The sequence below is a fragment of the Pyrus communis genome, chromosome 11 (genome assembly GCF_963583255.1).
Source record: "Pyrus communis chromosome 11, drPyrComm1.1, whole genome shotgun sequence".
NCBI classification, from domain to species: domain Eukaryota; kingdom Viridiplantae; phylum Streptophyta; class Magnoliopsida; order Rosales; family Rosaceae; genus Pyrus; species Pyrus communis.
Genome location: NC_084813.1, coordinates 20,241,931 through 20,262,174, shown reverse-complemented (window position 1 = coordinate 20,262,174; position 20,244 = coordinate 20,241,931). Strand labels below are relative to the sequence as shown.

General features: G+C 35.2%; 1 long non-coding RNA gene and 2 pseudogenes across 1 annotated transcript; all 3 read right to left on the bottom strand.

The window, feature by feature from the left end:
- Positions 1-170: 170 nt before the first annotated feature.
- The window catches only part of LOC137709169 (condensin complex subunit 2-like), a 39,919-nt pseudogene continuing 19,845 nt past the window's right edge, over positions 171-20,244 (bottom strand).
- On the bottom strand, positions 4,575-19,764 carry LOC137708779 (condensin complex subunit 2-like; annotated as a pseudogene).
- On the bottom strand, positions 5,264-6,055 carry LOC137708780 (uncharacterized). The gene is made up of 3 exons (XR_011064830.1): positions 5,957-6,055; positions 5,678-5,779; positions 5,264-5,507 (listed from the first exon to the last, which is right to left on the bottom strand). It is a non-coding gene; the product is annotated as an uncharacterized lncRNA (long non-coding RNA).

Sequence of the window (20,244 nt, the reverse complement as noted above, 5' to 3'; positions counted from 1 at the left end):
ACAAAACTAGACATAATCCAAGTATAAACCTTTAAACTACATGAGTTGAAATCAAGTTCGTAAAATCACCAGAACTCATGTCATAGGCCATACACAAAGATTCTGACTCATCGAGCTAACTCAAATTACGTCAAGCTGAAAAGTTTGGAAAACCATTTTTGAACAAATATTTACAATGCTGTGAGCTTAGAGAGAGATCTGTTGGATAAATATTCACAGTTAAGGCCCTCCTCCACGACGTTTGTTTGGTCATCATGATCATAATTCCAGTTCCCGCAATTCTCAAATACATCACAATCAAAATCAGCTTCATTGTTATAGGCAGCATCAACTTGCTTTGCTAATTCTTGATCACATGTGTATATATATATATATACACACACACACACTGGCCTTCTGTTATCCTCATCAGATCAATCAACTAGACTCCTGAGAGTTGGTGAAATTTCATCTTTGATTCGCATGTTCAATACCATCTGTTCTACATATTCTATAAAAAGATCAAGAAAAAGTAAATCTTAGTAAACCACATCATTCTCATTTGGAAAAAATAGGAAGATGAGATTTACGAAGAACTCAATAGAATACCGAAAGCGCAACTCACCGCCAGCAAAAGAAAGATCAATGGTATCTGATAATAATAATTATCATTTGAATGTTGATCTTACCAAATCTTTTTAACATAAGACCCTGGATATTAAGTAGAGCGCTTTCAGAATCGTTTAGTGTTTCGTGCGGAGTGACGCAATAAAGGTATTGAGCCATTTTTTATCCTTCTTCACGACCCTGAGCCTGCATAAGTGGGGTAATTTTGCCGGCCAAAAGGGGGATGGTTTTCTTGGGAGGAAGGACAATACTGAGTAACTTCTTGTTCTTTTCAACCATGCATTTTGCTAGTTCGACGCTTTCTGGAATACCGGTTATAACATGATGAAGAGCGGTAAGACCCACATAGTCTTGTATTTCCAAGTCTTTTTGGTCTCATTAAGTGCACCAATTCTTTTGCAATGTCCACCTTCTTAAAAAAGACTGCCCAGTGAAGAATTGTCCCACCTTCCCTAATTCTTGCAGTTACTGCCTTGGGATGTCGCTTAAGAAGCTCCATTGCTGCATCACAATCACCCCTAATCACGAAATGCATAATAGCTTGATTAACGTGGTTGTCTTCGTCTCCTGCCAAGCTAGCTAACGTTACATATACAGTGGCGGATCCAGGATTTTAAACTCGGGGGGTCCCAATAATAAAGGTTAAAAAATTTATAGACAAAAATAACATTGAAAAGTTAAATATAATACATTTCATTCAAAAATCATGTGCAAAACAACATTACAAGCTATAAAATCCTAATTCAAGCGTCCACGACGAGGTTTCATAGTCTGAAAATGTTCCATGATAGCTTCATTACCAATACATGAAAAAACATCTTTCTCAATGTAAACAACTAAGCTGTCACTCGACCATTGATCTCCTATTTTGTTGCGAAGTGGACCCTTATTGATATTCATAGCGGAAAATGCCTTCTCCACTGAAGCAGTTGCAACCGGTAAAACCAAAGCCAACTGAACAAGCAAATATACATATGCAAATGTTCGATGCAACCCTTTCTCCACCATTTTCTTAGCAAGCTCATTAATTCCCCGCAATTGAGAAAAATCATTATCAGAACGCACAAAATGAATGTAAATATCAAGTTGATCTTGAAGTGCCGATCTATCTCGATCCGTGAGAATTGAAACAAGTGGAGGTATGATATTGGAGTAATGTAATTATAATATGGGATTGGGTGGGATTAGAAATTTAGGGTTTTGGGTGAAAATAAGAAAGATGGAGGAATTAGGGGGAAAAAGCAGTGGAATGGGGAAAGGAGAAGCAAAAGGGACTTCCGGGACGGGAAAGATGGCCCATGTGGGGCTAGTCTTTCAAAAAGATTATGGAATCATGTTGCAAACAGTGGACCAATTGCAAACGTTTGTCTCATTGGTTTAAAAAAAATAAAAATAAAATAAAATAACAAATTGGCCAAAACACTGCGTTTTGGACCAATTTTTTTAAATGCCCTGTTTTCTTTCTTCTCCCCTGTTGTCTTCTTCTCCGTTGCAAGCTGCAACTTGCTGCTGCTGCAGCACAGACAGTCTGCACAGGCCTCGTGTTCGAGTACGAGGGGTCCTCCGAAAAATTTCTAGCAGCATTTTAGAATTGCCGAGGGGTCCTGGGACCTCCCAGGTCCCTCTGTAGATCCGTCTCTGTACATATATATCCCCATAATGTACGTAACATATAGTTGTTACCCTCATCACCAAAACAAAAACTTATAGACTATATACTGTTAGAACCTACTCTATGTCTTCCACAATTGCACAGAGATGTGATAACAGAACAACAATACAAACAATCAATATTTCATTAACTGCCTTTACAATGTACTATTTATACTAATACTCAACTCTAACTTGCGGAGATGTGATAACAGAACAACAATACAAACAATCAATATTTCATTAACTGCCTTTTCTTCTCTTACAATGTACTATTTATACTAATACTCAACTCTAACTGTCACCGCAAGTTGATGCCATCTGACATCCTAACAGTAACCCCCCCCCCCCCTTCTTCTCTTAAAACCAATCTTACAAGTAAGATTTACAATTGAAAACTAAGTACAATTGAAAACCAGCAATAAAACCAGGAACAACACAAACACAAGAATGTATTGAAGGTTCACACTTTCTGGAAACTTAAGCTTCAGTCCATGGTACAGTTCCCATGTAGCATCATCTTTGGAGTGGTTTTGCCATTAACTAAGGCTTCCGTGGCTGCAGCACTTTCTTGATCATATGCACTGGTACATCTTGCAAAATCCCAGCATCTGTGATAAAGCAACTTTGGTTCTTTCAAATGGAGTTGTGATTTTACCAGGACCTTTGACTCCTTCAACTTTGACAGAGGTTGTTGCCAATAAGAAATCTGTGTACTTCACGGCTGCAGAGTTGATAGGGGCCCCTTTAGCACCCTGTAAACCCCATTCCATCACAAATGAATCATGCATTGTCAGCTCCTGCCGAACAGCCGTCCTCAACTCAGAAATCACAGGCTTTGCATCATCATCATCCGCACAATCATTTGCCAATTCATACTTCAGTCGCAGCAGCATTGCTCCTTTAAAGTAGCATACTTACGCATTTTTTTATTCTTCTTCATTTTATTGTATATATAGACTACTTTTGTTCTGTTTTACCATTGAATACTGTCTCTTTTTCTTTGTAAATTGCAACTGTTATCAGGAATTCAAAGTCAATGCCATTATCCATTTTAGTTTTCTACTTGAAAAAAGCAAAATAAATGACTATTTTAGAGTGCAAATAACAATGTAGAATTTCAAAGGAGTTTAATTAATAAATATTGAACGGAAATCTTTGTGACAATCGAGACATAATACCTTCATTGAGCAATTCTTCCTTGGCATCATTATCTGGCTCTGTCTCAACAACGTTTGGGTTGTTATTCGTGTGATTGTCAGATATCTCCCCTGAAAAATGGAATCATTTATGTTTATATCCCATCATTCTCTATTGGGAAATATATTTCTCCTTTTTCCTATCTTATTTTTGCTGTAGTTTAAATTGAACTATTCTATAAAGGATAGATCTAATTCAACTGAAAAGAGTCAGGTCGAAACCAAAACCGACACTACTCACACAGTTGACGTCTCTCTTTTTATCGACAAAAAAAAAAAAAAAAAGAACAAAAAAAAAAACAAATCTCACTTTTTAATGAATATGAACAAAAAAAAAATGTCAAATATTAGTGGCTTTTCCTTTTGGAAGGCCGAAAGAATTGGGCTCACTACACTTTGTATACAGTTCGACAAAAAGGCAAAGAGGTATGTTTGGCACCTCAAAGTTGAGGAGTTCCTCATAAACAAAACAAAAAAAAAAAAAAAAAAAAAAAAAAAAAACACACTACATGATTGATTCACAATTCGCGTATATGATAAAAATTGTTCAGAATTATAAATTACTCAATAAAAATTAACTTTGTAGAAAATTAATTAATTCTAAGATTGTTAATGAATCAATTGTAACAAATATATATAAGAAAGAAAGTTGGAGTTGGACAGGAAAAGGAAAACAGAGGGAAGAGAGAGGGAGTTGGACGGGGAAAAGAAAAGGGAAGGGAGAGGACTCCCTGCTCCGCCTAATTAACGCTTCCTTCTGCACTGCTTTTGCTTTGTTGTTTTTCTTTTCCCCTGTTTTGCTCTTTCTCACTTTGCCCTTTTTTTCTTGGAAAATAATCCTTGCCGGATCCTTTTCTTATAGATTTTGTGATCGTAATCGTTCATCATACATCATGCGGTCAGTTTTCGTTGGGTACTATTTCATTTAATTTTTAAATTTAAAATGATTTCTGATCACATAATGTACAATGAACGATCATTATCATGAAATCCTCAAAAAAATGATCTAGCAAGAATCCTTTTCCTTTTTGCTTTTTCCCTGTTTTGCTGTTTCTGTTAGCTAGCACCTTTTGCTAAAAAGAAAAAGAAAAAAAAGTGGAAAGAGTTATCCTGCTTCTTAATCCGATATTACACCAAATGCTTCACAACTTCAAGTCAATTTAGTTTAGTTTAAATCAGTCAAACTTAGTCTTGCTAGTCCATTTCGAGATAATCCACTACTTCTGAAGAAAAAAAAATATACGCAACTCACCACCCAGCAAAAGAAAGATCAATGGTATCTGATATATAAGGTTGAACATCAGATGCGATGCATTTTCCTAGGTACTTCCGAAGAGTCAAAGAGCACTCTGCATCCGCCAAATACTCCAAGATTATTCATTAAACGACCCTTAGACGGGATCAACAGCAAATGCAACTGAAAATACAAACAAAATTGTATCAAACACTTGGCCTCGCATCTCACACTACAAAAGTAGTAATAAGGATATCCAAAATTACAAAAGTAACAAAATACTGGTAAGAATAAGTTCCACATTATTAGAGAAGAGATCTTGAATGGGCTTATAAGTAAGTTGGGTTACTTCCTACATTGCCGATTGGCTTTATGGTAAAAAACCAATTTTCTTCATGGTATCCACGTGTGAAGTCAAACGGCCACACGCGCTCCACGTTGTTAATTAATTTTTATGATGGAACCTATGCTTTCTTCAAATACAGCAACACTATCGATTTTATCTACCTTGATACGGTATAATGATAAATACGCCAAGAACGCAACTTTCACAAAATTTACTTCGTCTGCCGGTTAGAAAATTGTCCAGAACCAAGTAAAATACTACTTTTAAAATCAACGTACTTCTTTTTGGCTTGCAAGTGAATACACTCGACTAAAAAAACGAAAGGGCACAGTGAGAGCCGATAGCAAACCCAACCCTGTTCTTCTTCTTGGACTGCTCTGTTCATCCCACCAAGGACATTATATGCCTCGGAGTGTACTGAATCCACCCTCATCGAGTAAATTTTGACTCCACCTTCAAGAGTGCAGCTTGCCTGCACAGATAGAGAAGTGATACATATTTAAGCAAACATTGCGTATCCAATCGATTATATGAACATTCGGCCACTCACTTCAAAAGTGGTTTTACCAAAATCTTGGTCTTGATAGATTTCAAATTCCAAAACTAATCCGAAACATCGTAGTATCAACAGGCCAAATTTACCTTTTGAAAATTCGTCTCTGCATCGTTTTCCTCTCCAACCTTAATAATATCCGTTAAATGGTCAATCAAATTCAGCTCCCATGTATTTTTCTGATTAATTTTCTGCGCACCCGACAGCTCAAAATTTAAGAAAAATTTCATAACAAACATCAAAATTTAATACAGTAAAAATGGCTCGCTCATTTGACAAATAAAATACTAAAAATATTGAAACTTTTTGTTAAAAAAAAAAAAAAAAAAATTTCAAAACTTTCAATTACTTGAAAAATCTAAACTGACATTTTCACTGTCGAGTTTGATGCAATTCTGGAGCAGCTCGAGGATATGCGCCTTTCCGAGGCAGGGATCGGGGTCTCCCTGCTGTGGCAGCAGATTGAGTGTCGGGCATTGCAATCTGGAAAATCGAATTAGGAAATTAGGGTTTGGGATTGGGAAAGTTCATGAGAGTGGGGGAGCGTTCGAGATGGATACTGATGGGACGAACAGGTTACGCTCCATTTGATGTGTTTGAAATTTATTTTGGGGGGCTTGAGAGGTATAATAAACTGCTTCTCGTGATATAAACATCCATTTTCTTTTGTTGACCAATCTCTGACCGTCAATTTTACTTTTGTGTGTTGGGAGCTGCCAAGTTATCATTTCAAAAATTTTGATTATTCAGTCTAACCAGCATCAGAATACATAAATATAATTATTTTTTGTTATTACGGTAAAATGCCACATGTAAAAAAAGAAGAGATGCAACACGAAGACTAAATGTTCAAACACGTATATTAATGTCTTTTCATTACAACCAGGGTGGATCTGGTTTTATTATACACGATCCAAATAACTTTTCATTACAAAATTCAAATAAAATTTTAGCAATCCAAAACTAATAACATTAATACGAGGCCGAGTATTTAGGGTCTTCACAGGGCCAATGCTTTATTTTCCTGTCGAACACGCCTGCTCCATAAGTAGAAATGACTAACTCAAGAAGGAGGGGAAATTGCATCCATATGAAAGATGCAACTGGAACACTTGCAAGCAAAGTAAGTAGAATAGCAATAGATGGTTTTCCATGAAGTATAATGGAAAGGGCTGAAGAAAAAGCTATCATCATTGCCGCGATCGATAAAAAAAGGGTGATGAGGCCTAATATCATTTTTGTTAGTAATGATTTGAGGAAATCATTTTCGGCATAACGTGATGTGAGGATTCCCAAAAATATCATTACTGAAGTTGTGGAAGAAAAGAGTGATATAACATCTGAAACTATAAAAGTTGTGAATGCCCTCTTACTTAAGAATATAGGAAGACCTGTATCTTGTTTATTTCCACCAGGAACCGTAAACGCTGCAGCAAACATGGTAGTAACGATGAGAGCCCCTACGACTGTGCAAGATGTTGCTATACCTTTCATTGCGTTTTCACCCTCTTTCACCAAATCCTTGTGACCCTTGGTAAACAATTCACGTGGTGTCATCTCATCCGTTTTATTTATTACTTCATGATCTACAGGCTGTGCAAAACGTTTTACCTCCTGCATGTCATTCAACAAAAACTTAGCAGAGATGTGACTATATATATACATCCGAAGAGTAATTCTGATCTCTTGGTACAAATCCTTATGGCTAAGTCTCAAGGTATTTTCAGTTCAAGTTATGAAGGAATGGACGACAAATATATAAAATAACTTCTGATTTCCTTATAAATTTCAATTATATACAAAACAGAAGATGGTGAATAGGAGAAAGGAGGGGGTTCCATCATCAATTTTCACGAATATGACTAAGTAGTCTCTTATAGAATAACATAGATTTTATAAGTATAATATATAATTAATTCTATAGGTAAGTAGTCACCTTGAACCATTGCAGTTCCCTTTGCACTTGCAAAGCTGCACCTCGAATAAGATTAATATGTGCGGCGGAGGTAATAGTTCCTACCACATGCAGCATGTTATTGCTCGACTTATCTTTCCTAGTTACGAACCACCATTTGCGTTGATCATCTAGTCCATATAATAGACTAAAAACTTTATGTTGACGACATTCAACTGCAAATTGAAAGATGTTCCGGCCTTTTTCATTGGTGATGTCATGGAGTTTATAATTTGCTCTGCATAAATGAGTAATATACTCCACATGCCCTTTTTTTATTGCTAGGAACATTGCTTTTTCCAAGCCTTGCAATTCTTTGACATCTTTATTTTTCGTCACTTCACACATGCGAGGTAGAAATTCAAGGATCCGAACATGGGACAATTTCATTTGATATATACGATTGAATCCTATGTTGACATTCAAAACAAATCAAACAATATACCCTTAATTCTATATATAGAATTAGAAAATAATTGAAAATTAAAAAAATAAAAAAAAAAGTAATTAAAAATTATTAAGACAATAAATAGGAAAAGAAAAGAAAAGTGATTTTTACACGCACTTTGAAGTTTTTCACACCCCTATTTATATAAGGACATTAGATTAAATAAAACAAACAAAATTAACGATCAAAATTAAACAAAAGTGTGTAAAAGACTAAAAGAATGTGTGAAATGAATTTCCATAGAAATCAATTCATAATGTAGCGTACCCAAAAGTTTACCAAAGGTCTTGACAACTAGTCCACGAAATGAACTTGTAGCTGCATTGAAATTCCAAATTGTCAGTAAAGTCTTCAATTACCAATTAGTTATAAGGAAAACTAATAAAAATAGCTTGAAAACCTTGAGTTTTAACGATAAGGACAAAATAAAGGGTAAGGTGAATAATACCATGTTTGACTTTTTAGTGTAAAAATGCGATTTTTCGTTAAAGTGAACAGTACCGCGGGCTTAAAACTCCCTTAGCTATATCCCCTTTTTATCAAAAAAAAAAAAAAAAAAAAAAAAGGTTATATCCCTGTTTAAACCATATAATATGGTTGAAAATTTTGATCTTTTTAGCATTACTTAATATGGTACAAAAATGTGATGAGTTTCTTCGAAATCAAAATCAATAATGCGTACATAGCCTCCTTGTGCCTGCACATTTTTACAGTTGTTCAAGGTGAGTTTCTTTGAAACCAAAATCAACAACTCTAACCCACATATAAAAGACCTGATAGGTGGTGGATTGCCTTAATGGTTAGACTTTTTTCTTCAATCCACTCAGTCCTAGGTTTAAACTCTCTTTTTCTTCTTAGTTTCAATGAGTGTAGAATATCAATTTTAATAAAAAGGCAAAAAGGTTCCGAACTCCATAAATATTTCAAATAATTCCAAAACAAACACAATAATCAAACTTTAGTACCAGTAGATTTGATAGCTTTGACCAATATTCTAAAAGCCGCTAGTCGGACTGTGGGGCCTAAGCGGTTTTATTCAAATTTGATTAAATTATTATATGACTTATAAACAAGTGTCTACTTATAATACATAGTTGTACTGTAAAAAAAAAATTGCAACATAGAATGATACATTAATTAATAGGTTGCAATGGATAAAAATATAAGACGAAGATTTGATCTGTATGTTGATAGAACATAAGCCCCACCATCATTTGAAACCAAGTTAGAAAAGAGGTAAATATGAAGAAGATGACCTCCTAGTCCTACATATCCATTGTCGAGGTAGATACCATAGTAGTAGGACTGTAGGAGTGAAAAATAAAAAGAGGAAGCATCCAAATGCATCTATAAATCAAGTTAAATAAAAAGGGAAAATATAAATGATATATACAGAACCAATAGGATGATTGACCTTGCCAATTTCACTTCAAGAATAAAGGCTTCTCCTAAAATATGGTCAATGTGTTTATCTTGAAATATATGGGCTTCTCCTGAAATACGCTTGCTAACTGATTTATATATAGTTGTGGTACCTTAATTTATGAAACAACTAAACATTAACAAAAACAAATGGCACGTCTGTCATGTAACATGCGTACCTGAGCAAATGAGATGCCCTTGCCTTTTACTACTCTGGTCGCCATCTTCCGGTTTTTGAACGTTTATACAAACATCATCATCAGTGGTATGAATAGGTTCCTCAGTGGTAGGCATTGGTTTTATTTGTATGCCTATCAAGATAAGAACACAAGCGCACTTATATATTAATACACGATATAAACTAGTTCCTTGAACCAATAATTTTCTATTGCTGCTTCTAATAAGAATAAAAGAAAATAGAAAGCTTAATTAGGACAAAATTTAAAATGAAGAGAAAATGGAAAGCATTACTAACCGTCATAAATCCATTGTTCACAGAAATTGAGTGAGCTTCCACTTAAGAATGCAGAACGCATACCAGCTAGTTTATTTAAAGGTGTTCTCCCGTAAAAATCTTTAGCAATAACTAACTCCGGACGGCGCTGAATTAAATCCCAAGCAATATCTACATATTGTGGAGTGTTTAGAAAGAACCTCTATAGATCTAGTTATAAAATTAGCTTAGTCTCAACATTATTAATATACAGCGGTTTTATAGTATTTACACAATGAAAAAAAAAAATTAAGGCGGCACTAATAATAATAATTATTTGAATGTTGATCTTACCAAATCTTTTTAACATAAAACCGTGGATAATAAGCATAGCGCATTCGGAATCGTTCAGGGTTTCGTGCGGAGTGACGGAATAAAGGTACTGAGCCATTTTTTCTCCTTTTTCATGACTACGACTATGAGCCTGAATAAGTGGGGTAATTTTTCCGACCAAAGGTGTGATGGTTTTCTCGGGAAAGACAATACTGAGTAACTTCATGTTCTTTTCAACCATGCATTTTGCTAGTTCGACGCTTTCTGGAGTTCTTTCTATAACATAATGAAGAGCGGTAAGACCCCTAGAGTTCTGTGTTTCCAAGTCCTCTGGTCTCATTAAGTCCACCAATTTTTTTGCAAGCTCCACCTTCTCAAATATGACTGCCAGGTGAAGAATTGTCCCATCGCTCTCGCCATGTCTTGCAGTTACTGCCCTGGGATGTTGGATAAGAAACTCCATTGCAGCATCCCAATCTTTCTTCTTCACTAAATTGTGCAAAGTTTGATTGTCTTCGTTTCCTGCCAAGCTAGCTAATGTTACATATATATCCCCATAAATAATGTACGTAAAATATAGTTGCTACCCTGATCACCAAAAGAAAAACAGATAGACTATATAATTGTTACGGATTTTTCTTATTCTTCTTAATTTTATTTTATGTATATAGAGTAGTTTTGTTCTATTTTACCATTGAATACCATCTTTTTTTCTTTGTAAATTGCAACTGTTAATAAGAATCCAAAGTCGATAGCATCATTCATTTTAGTTTTTTCCTTGTAAAAAACAAAATAAACGACGATTTTGAATGAAAATAACGATGTAGAGGAGTTTAATTAATAAATATTGAACGGAAATCTTTGTGAGAATCGAGAAACAATACCTGAATCTATTGCCGACCATTCCTCTAGCTCTGCATCAACGGTGGTTGGGTTGTTATTCGTGTGGTAATCTGATATCTCCTCTGAAAAAATGGAATCATTTATGTTTATGTCGCATCATTCTCTGTTGGTAAATATATTTCTCTCTTTTCCTTTCTTATTTTTGCTGTTGCTTAAATTGAACTATTCTGTTAACGATAGATCTGATTCAACTGAAAAAAAGCAGGCCAAAGCCAAAACTGACACTACTCACACAATTGACGTCTCTTTTTTTATTGACAAAAAATAAAAAATAAAAAAGACGTCTCTCTTTTTAATGAATATGAACCAAAAAAATGTCAAATATTAGTGGCTTTTTCTTTTGGAAGGCCAAATAAATTGGGCTCACTACACTTTGTATACAGTAAGACAAAAAGGCAAGGAGGTTTGTTTGGCACCTCAAATGAGAGTTCCTCATCAAATAAAATAAAATAAAATAAAAAACCTTCTTGATTGATTCAGAGTTCATGCTTATGATAAAAATCGTTCAAATTATAAATCATTCAATAAAAATCATCTTTGTAGAAAATCAATTAATTCTAAAGTTGTTTAGCCAATTAATTGTACCAAATAGATATAGATGATTTGTAACACGTGTTGAATCTAACCATCTGTTTTTAGACATTTCAATGATTAAATGATCTCATATTTTATTCATTTTACAAAAAAAATTCTTTACGAAGTGATTTATGACATTAAAAAAATTTGATCACAAACATAAAATTCTGTAAATCAATCACAAAGTATTTTGACAATGAACTTCTCCTCTTCGTGTGAGGATCCAACTTAATTCCAAAGACAAATGCCTAATTATATGGAAAAGGAGAAGGTGCACATACCGGTTCCTGTGGCTTGGCATGCTTCAGCTGGCTTCAACTTTTCTGCCAAAATATCCCAGGCAATTTTGGCTCTGCGTGTGCCCCTAATAAAAGAGAAAGTATCGGCCCCACAAGAAACCTGGATCGAGTGCAAAGCCTCGGCATTACTCTTCCTCCAAGCTTTAAATTCAACTTCACCATCTTCTCGTTTAGGAGGCTCAGTGGTGGCTTCCACAACTTCCCAAAGACCTTTTGCCAACAGGTAGGTTTCAACTCGCAAACTCCATTCTTCATAGTTATTTTGGTTCAGAAGTTCATGAACAATTGGACTTGGGACAACTGTGTCTGTCATCATCAATCTGTAAATTTATGAAATCTGAATTTATATCAATCGAGCATATGTTAGAACAAACTAGTAAGAAAAAAAAACTAATACTCACAGATTGAATTTTTGGGCAATCTTCAGATTAAGCTATGTGCACATAGTGCAGCCAAAGTTCATCTTTGGGTATGCTCGTTTATGATAACAAATCAGCCATTGAAAAAAGACTTGAGAGATCACTATTATTTGTATTACAACTGGACATGGGAGCACATACTGAATAAAAAAAACAAAGGGATCCAGCTCTACCGGGACAAATTAATTGATAAAGTAAGCCCTAAAGTCGTCGTAATGCCAGTCTACCACGAAGTCAACCCCCTATTTGCTTCAAATTGACTTTCTCTCCCTCTTATAAAACTCGACGAACCCACATCCCAGATTTCCCCTCCGTGCTTCACGGAGGAACACCTGGCTGGTTCCGCTCTGGATCTGATCCAACGTCAAGTTGTGATACCGCAATTCTAGCTTCCTCCGCTACCCAGCAGCTCCCTTGCTAGGCAGTATCCTTTGAGACAAAACAAAACAAATTCAAAGTTTCAAACTTTGAAGAAGAAGAAGATAATATTATCCACGGACGTTGGGTTAGCCTTACAATGAGTCAGAAATAATGTGACTCAATTAATTGTTTATTAAATATTGTTTTCTATGTTCTTAATGTAAATTCTATAAAAATTGATTTTATTATGTGAATTCAGTTGCTTTAATTAGTTTATAAGGGTTTCTTCTAGCATGATATAAAATTATTTATTTACTTCAAATATTTGACTTTCTTTTGTCAATTTACACATATAAATATATTTAAAACATGTAAGTCACGGACGTCGTGATTAAAAAATACGCGTGCATAAAGACTAGTTATAGGAAAAGGCGAAGGTGCACATACCGGTTCCTGTGGCTTGGGATGCTTCAGCTGGCTTCAACTTTTCTGCCAAAATATCCCAGGCAATTTTGGCTCTGCGGGTGCCCCTAATAAAAGAAAAAGTATCGGCCCCACAAGAAACCTGGATCGAGTGCAAAGACTCGGCATTACTCTTCCTCCAAGCTTTAAATTCAACTTCACCATCTTCTCGTTTAGGAGGCTCAGTGGTGGCTTCCACAACTTCCCAAAGACCTTTTGCCAACAGGTAGGTTTCAACTCGCATACTCCATTCCTCGTAGCAAAGTTCAGAAGTTCATGAACAATTGGACTTGGGACAACTGTGTCTGTCATCTTCAATCTGTAAATTTATCAAATATAAATTCAGTGGCGGAGTAAGAAATTATGTTAAGGAGAGTCAATCTTAAGTGATGATAAAATTATGATAAATTGAACTTATAAATGAAAATTACTTACGAAATTATCATAAATATCAATAGCATAAAAAATATTCTAAGTTTCTAACCTTGATATCGTTAGGATTAATTAATTACATTATTGTAGATAATACTTTACATCAACAACAGAAAGCTTGCATATGCACTTTGGTGCGAATTCTAATAAAACTAACTGGATATTAGTATGAGAACATGAAACTTAATATCTTTTATTTGATTAAGAGGCAAAGAATGATATTATGAAATTAAGTGTTGGACCCTCAAGTATGAGCAAATTACACTTGTGAGGAAGGTCAACTATAAATATAAAAGCCATGCTACATCAATGTGGCACATATAAATACAACATTTTCAAATTGTTATGAGGGTCATTTGACACTCCTAGGCTTTAACTGGCTCCGCTAGTGTATGAATTTATGTCGATCTAGCATATGTTAAAACAAACTAGTAAGAAAAAACTAATACTCACAGATTGAATTTTTGGGCAGTCTTCAGATTAAGCTATGTGCACATAGTGCAGCCAAAGTTCATATTTGTGCATGTTCGTTTATGATAACAAGTCAGCCACTATAAAAAGGCCCATGACACCCCTAGTATGTATTACAGCACCGAAGACAAAAAAAACAAAGGCATTCAGCTTCACCGGGACAAAAAAATGAAAAAAATGAAAAAAAATGAAAAAAATGATCTGGAATATGAAAAAGAAAAAGAAAAGAAATAGAGAATTAATTATTATATTTTATATTCCTGTTTCTTAGTTTGATACAACTCTCCAAATACTTCATTAAGTCATTCCAGCTCAGTCCTTGAAACTTGTTCAGTTCATGATAGTTCAGTGCAGCAAATGCATTCTAACTAGTCAGTTATCCCCAAGTCGGCCCTGGTAAAACCATTTCAAGTTTAATAGAAGGTTTTTTTTATATTTTATTTTATTTTTATAATCAAAATGGTCTCTGAAATTAACATAACTAATCATTTTGGTCTCTGTGATTTGAAATCGATAAAAGTGATCATTAAGTTTGTCCACCATCAATCGTTTCGATTATTCTGTGAAAAGTTTTATTAAATAATGACCAAAATGACAAAATATCTTCAATTTAATAAATAATGAGCTAAAATGATTTGACATAAAAACACTCACATCACTCAATTTCACACCAATTTGACACTAAAATTTCCTAATTTAATTTCAAATTGGAAATGAGAACTGTTATTAGCACTCAAAAAATTTTATTCAGCACTCCTCACAAGTATATTTTTCTTTCTAATTATAAAAAATTTGAAGTGCTATATGAGAATTTTAGAGGGTTAATAACAATTCCCTTAGAAAATTGAGCTTGCGAAATTGTACGGATTAGGTGGTGAAGAGTTTGAGGAACAAAGCAAGAGCGTAAGCAAGGAACATAACGGGGAGAGCGAGGTCCAATGGGATCGACGCTACCATCAATGGCGAAGACGAGTCGTCGCATCTGCAGCCGACATCACCTGGTCCATTCTCTCTCACACAGCAAGACAATGGAACCTAGAAAAGAGAGAAAGAGGAGGAGTATGAGTCGCCTGGGCCCCACAGCTGAGTTCAATCAGGAAAAAAAGGTTGATGGATTTTTTTTCTCTCTTACTTTTTTTTTTTTTAAATAAATGCAGTGGATTTGGTAAGAAGCAAGAAATATAGAATTTTTTATTTTTGATTCACTGTGGAAGAAGCAAAGTAATTTTCATGGAACAAGAAATTATCTTCATCCTTCACAAGTAAAGTGCTTCTTCTATCCCTTATTCAGTACATTACATGTAACTTAGAAGTTTTAAGGTTAATTTTGCATTTTGATTCTCTCATAGAAGTTTAAGTTTTATTAAACAAGGACCAAAATGATAAAATATTATCAATTTAATAAACGATGAGCTAAAATGATTTGACATAACTTAAAGCTATTTTTGTTATTTTATTCTTATTTAATGAAGATTTTTTTATCAAAATGATTGATGGCGGACAAACGTTGCAGAATGTGACGACGACATTTCCCGGGAATCAAGCATTCTCTTCGAGTCCCATCTCCTTTCTTTGTACCTTAAAAAACTCACGTCACTCAATTTCACACCAATTTGACACTAAAATTTCATAGTTTAATTTCAAATTGGAAAACTGAGATGCAGAAATGCGAAATTGTACGGACCAAGTGGTGAAGAGCTTGATGAACTGAGCGAGAGCACATGCGAGGAACGCAGCGAAGAGAGCGAAGGTTCGAAGAGATCGATGCCGTTGTTGACGGCGAAGACGACGTTGTTGCATCCGCAGCCGTCGTCACCTAGTCCATTCTCTTGCAAGATTCAAGATTGTGGAAACTATAAAAAAAAAAAATAAGAAAAAAAAAGGGAAAGAGGATGAGGAGTATGAGTCGACTGGGTCTCACAGCCAGGTTCAACCCACCAATCAGAGATGAATTGGAATGGATTGTCACTGTCTAATCAAGAGAATGGGACTGCTAGATTTTTTTTTTTGGCATATTTGTCGATTTGTTCCCTAAACTTGTATAGAGCTGACAATTTTCCCCCTAAACTTTAATTTTAGCCGATTACCACATATAATTAACTAATTTCCTACTTGAACTTTAATTTTAGTCAATTACCCCCTGAACTTTTATAAATAGGCAATTTCTCTCGTAACGCTAGTTTAGGGGGGAAATTGGCTAATTATAAAAGTTATGGGAGGTAATTGACTAAAATTAAAGTTAGGGGGAATTGGCACCTCTATACAAGTTATGGGGGCAAACCGACAAATACCTCTTTTGTTTTTTCTCTTACTTTTTTTTATTACTATTTTTATTTTTTATGAATGTGGTGGACCTGGTAAGAAGCAAGAAATATAGAATTTTGGAATTTTGATTCACTGTGGAGAAGCAAAGTAATTTCCATGGAACAAGAAATTCTCTTCATTCTTCACAAGTAAAGAAATTCTCTTCATGCCGGTACGCTATGCCATCAGCTGCCTCTAATTTTGTAAACTGTTAATTCTATCTTAAAAATTGAAATGATGAATCCTTATAATTGAAATGCCAATGATCTGAAGCTTATGACTGAATTATTACAGTTCTGTAAGATTTATTGATTACTTTCTTTCAAACTGTGTCTCCCAGCGGAATCGCCACCACTAAGAGCTTTGGCCTCGTAGTTCGTCGTCGTCCAGTATTCCTCCAAAATTCCACTCTCTTTGCTCACTACGACTCAGTGTGGCTTTATTCTTCTAGGTACACCCATATCTATATCCCTAGCGACTGTTCATATGCATCTAGTGTTAGAGAAGGCTTTTGCCTTTTGGGTTCAATTTCATCTGCTCTCTGCATTGGATTTGATGTCTTCTCAGCCTGAATTTTTTTATTCAGCAATGGAGGTTGCATTATCGCTTGAGAAATTGGCAAATGAAAGCTGCTCCAATTGCACAGTGTAGGACATTCATTGTTATTGTATGATGTCTTTTTAATATAAGATGATTAGGTTTAGTTGATAATATTTTGTACCAGTAACATCGATTGTTTCGTGTTATGAATTAACAATCTTACTATACTATGTTCATCCTCGAATTTACGACTAACAGGTTGCTGAGAAAAACAAAGATGTGTAGTTAACAAATTTTGTTGAAACTGAGTTTTTGGCTGAGAAGGTCAGTCTTGATATCTTCCTTTATTTTTCCTCAGTTGGAAAGGTTCTACAGGGACACTTGCGGTATGATTTTTGATGTTCTGCTTTTACCTTTGTAGGTGGAAGCCATCAAGAAAATATCTGAATATGTTGCTCAACTGAGGACAGTTCGCAAAGGGCACTGTAGAAACCCATAATTCAAGTTCGTTGTCATCTTTATCCTATGTTTAGTGTTCATCTTTTGAAAATAACATCACTTTATCCGATTTTGTCTTCCGTTTCTTAAAACCCAAGCACTACTGAACAGGGAAGTTGTTGCTATGTGATGATGAGTTTGTCGTTGTTGAAAGTGGTGTTATACTGTTCGGTGTGCTGATTGTAGCTGTTTAGAGGTTGTGGTTGTATGGTTAGAACCTTATATTAGTTTTTTGGATGAGGAAAATACATGAGGGACAAAATTTTGTCAAATTAGTTGTTTGCATTAGGTTTTGATAAACTCAAGTAATTGTATATATGTGAGATTTAGAAATCCGCACTTTTGGTTTTATATAGGCTCCCAATTTCTGGGCAAAGGAAATCAGGAAGAGAACAACAACGGTGAAAATCGACGGCCCATGTGTAGCATTCAGCCCAATTTATAAGAGGAGAGGTCAACATGTAGAACGAATGACATGAGGATTTGTTTAATTTTATCAAGTTTTGTATTGAGGTAAAACTCCCTCCCCATTTCACTTAGTTTTAAATGCTGATTAGTATAGAATCCGGATTTTCGCTGGATCCGTAAATCGTGTTTGTTCATCGTACATCAAGAGATCAAAAATCACTTTAAATATTCTTATTTAAAATTAAAGACAAACAGTACCTAACAAAAATTGACCGCACGATATACGATGAATGAATATGATTCAATGATTCCTAAAATCCTCACCAAGAAAATCTAGAGAGAATCCTGTTGGATTAGTATATATGTGTAAATAGGATTGTAAGTACCGTTGTTCAATAAATCACTGTATGCATGTATGGATTTATGTCGAACTTTTTTAAATTTAGAGCCTCAAAAGATGATTCCAGCGTTGATAAGGGAGATATCTGCATGTATGGATTTATGTCAGCATTTAGTATACGGCAGTTCAATAAATCACTGTAGTGAGTCAGACAACAGTCAACCTTCTTCTGCGTCTCATTCTTGCAACTAGCCGCATCTTTTCCATTGCAACATTGGCATCCTCTACTCTGGTATCTAAAATTACAACAGTATCAAGACACTAACAAGATCAATGGAGCTCAAGTCCAATGTGAAAGAAATTACTACTACAATTTACAGATGAGCTGCTTAAAGATAACTGTACCACATAGTCATCATTCCGATAAACCATAAAAAAAATCACATTGCTTCTGCCAGGAAAGGTCATTGATTGTATGTTCTCTAGTTCATTGTACAGGTTATGAATGCAAAGGTTAATACAGCGAAGCTATCGATTTTATCTACCTTGAAACGGTATAATGACTAATATGCCAAGAACGCAACTTTCACAAAATTTACTTCGTCTGCCGGTTAGAAAATTGTCCAGAACCAAATAAAATACTACTTTCAAAATCAACGTACTTATTTTTGGCTTGCAAGTGAATACACTTCAATAAAAAACGAAAGGGCAGAGTGAAAGCCGATAGCAAACCCAACCCTGTTCACCTTCTTGGACTGCTCTGTTCATCCCACCAAGGACCTTATATGCCTCGGAGTGTACTGAATCCACCCTCATTGAGTAAATTTTGACTCCACCTTCAGGAGTGCAGCTTGCCTGCACAGATAGAGAAGTGATACATATTTAAGCAAACATAGCGTATCCAATCGATTATATGAACACTCGGCCACTCACTTCAAAAGTGGTTTTACCAAAATCTTGGTCTTGATAGATTTCAAATTCCAAAACTAATCCGAAACATCGTAGTATCAACGGGCGAAATTTACCTTTTGAAAATTCGTCTCTGCATCGTGTTCCTCTCTAACCTTAATAATATACGTTAAATGGTCAATCAAATTCAGCTCCCATGTATTTTTCTGATTAATTTTCTGCGCACCCAACAGCTCAAAGTCGAACATTTAAGAAAAATTTCACAACAAACATCAAAATCTAATACAGTAAAAATGGCTCACTCATTTGACAATATAAAATACTAAAAAAATTGAAACTTTTTGTTAAAAAAATTAATTTCAAAACTTTCAATTACTTGAAAAATCTAAACTGACATTTTCACTGGTGAGTTTGATGAGATTCTGGAACAGCTCGAGGATCTGCGCCTTTCCGAGGCCGTGATTGGGGTCTCCCTGCTGTGGCAGCAGATTGAGTGCAACGGACTTCCTTCGAATCGCGGCGGCGGGTGCTGCGTGAGCCTGCGCACACTCGCGGTTGTCGTCGTTGGAGCCCAGGAAGAAGGGGCTAGTTGGAGACTGGAGACGAGCGGCCATTGGGAGCCTCCGCTTCTGGGTTGCCGGATTAGGGCTCAGAGCGTCAGCCATTGCAATCGGGAACATCGAACTGGGAAATTAGATTTGGGAAAGCTTATCATGATGGAATGATGGATATTGATGGGACGAACAGGTTTCCCTCCATTTGATTTGTTTGAAATTTTGTTAGTGAAATGCTAATTTAGTTCTTGAACTATATTTTAGTGAAAATTAGATTTCTGAATTAGATTTTTGGTATAATAAATCCCTAAATTCATTAAAAATTGCTAATTTTATCTCTACTATTATATTCAAAGCTATTTTATCCAATTTTTCGTCATAAGTCACTTAACGCACTTAGAGAGTAATACCGTTATTTTCTCGTCTATATGCCTTTTACATTTCATATAGGTTGAGGATCTAACGTCTAATTTATCTTTCAAAGTTAACTTCATACACTATATCTTTATGAAAAATTATCAATCTACCCTTCAATATGTATTACATGCAAATAATGTAACTTAAATTAATGAAAAATTGAATATAGTAGCT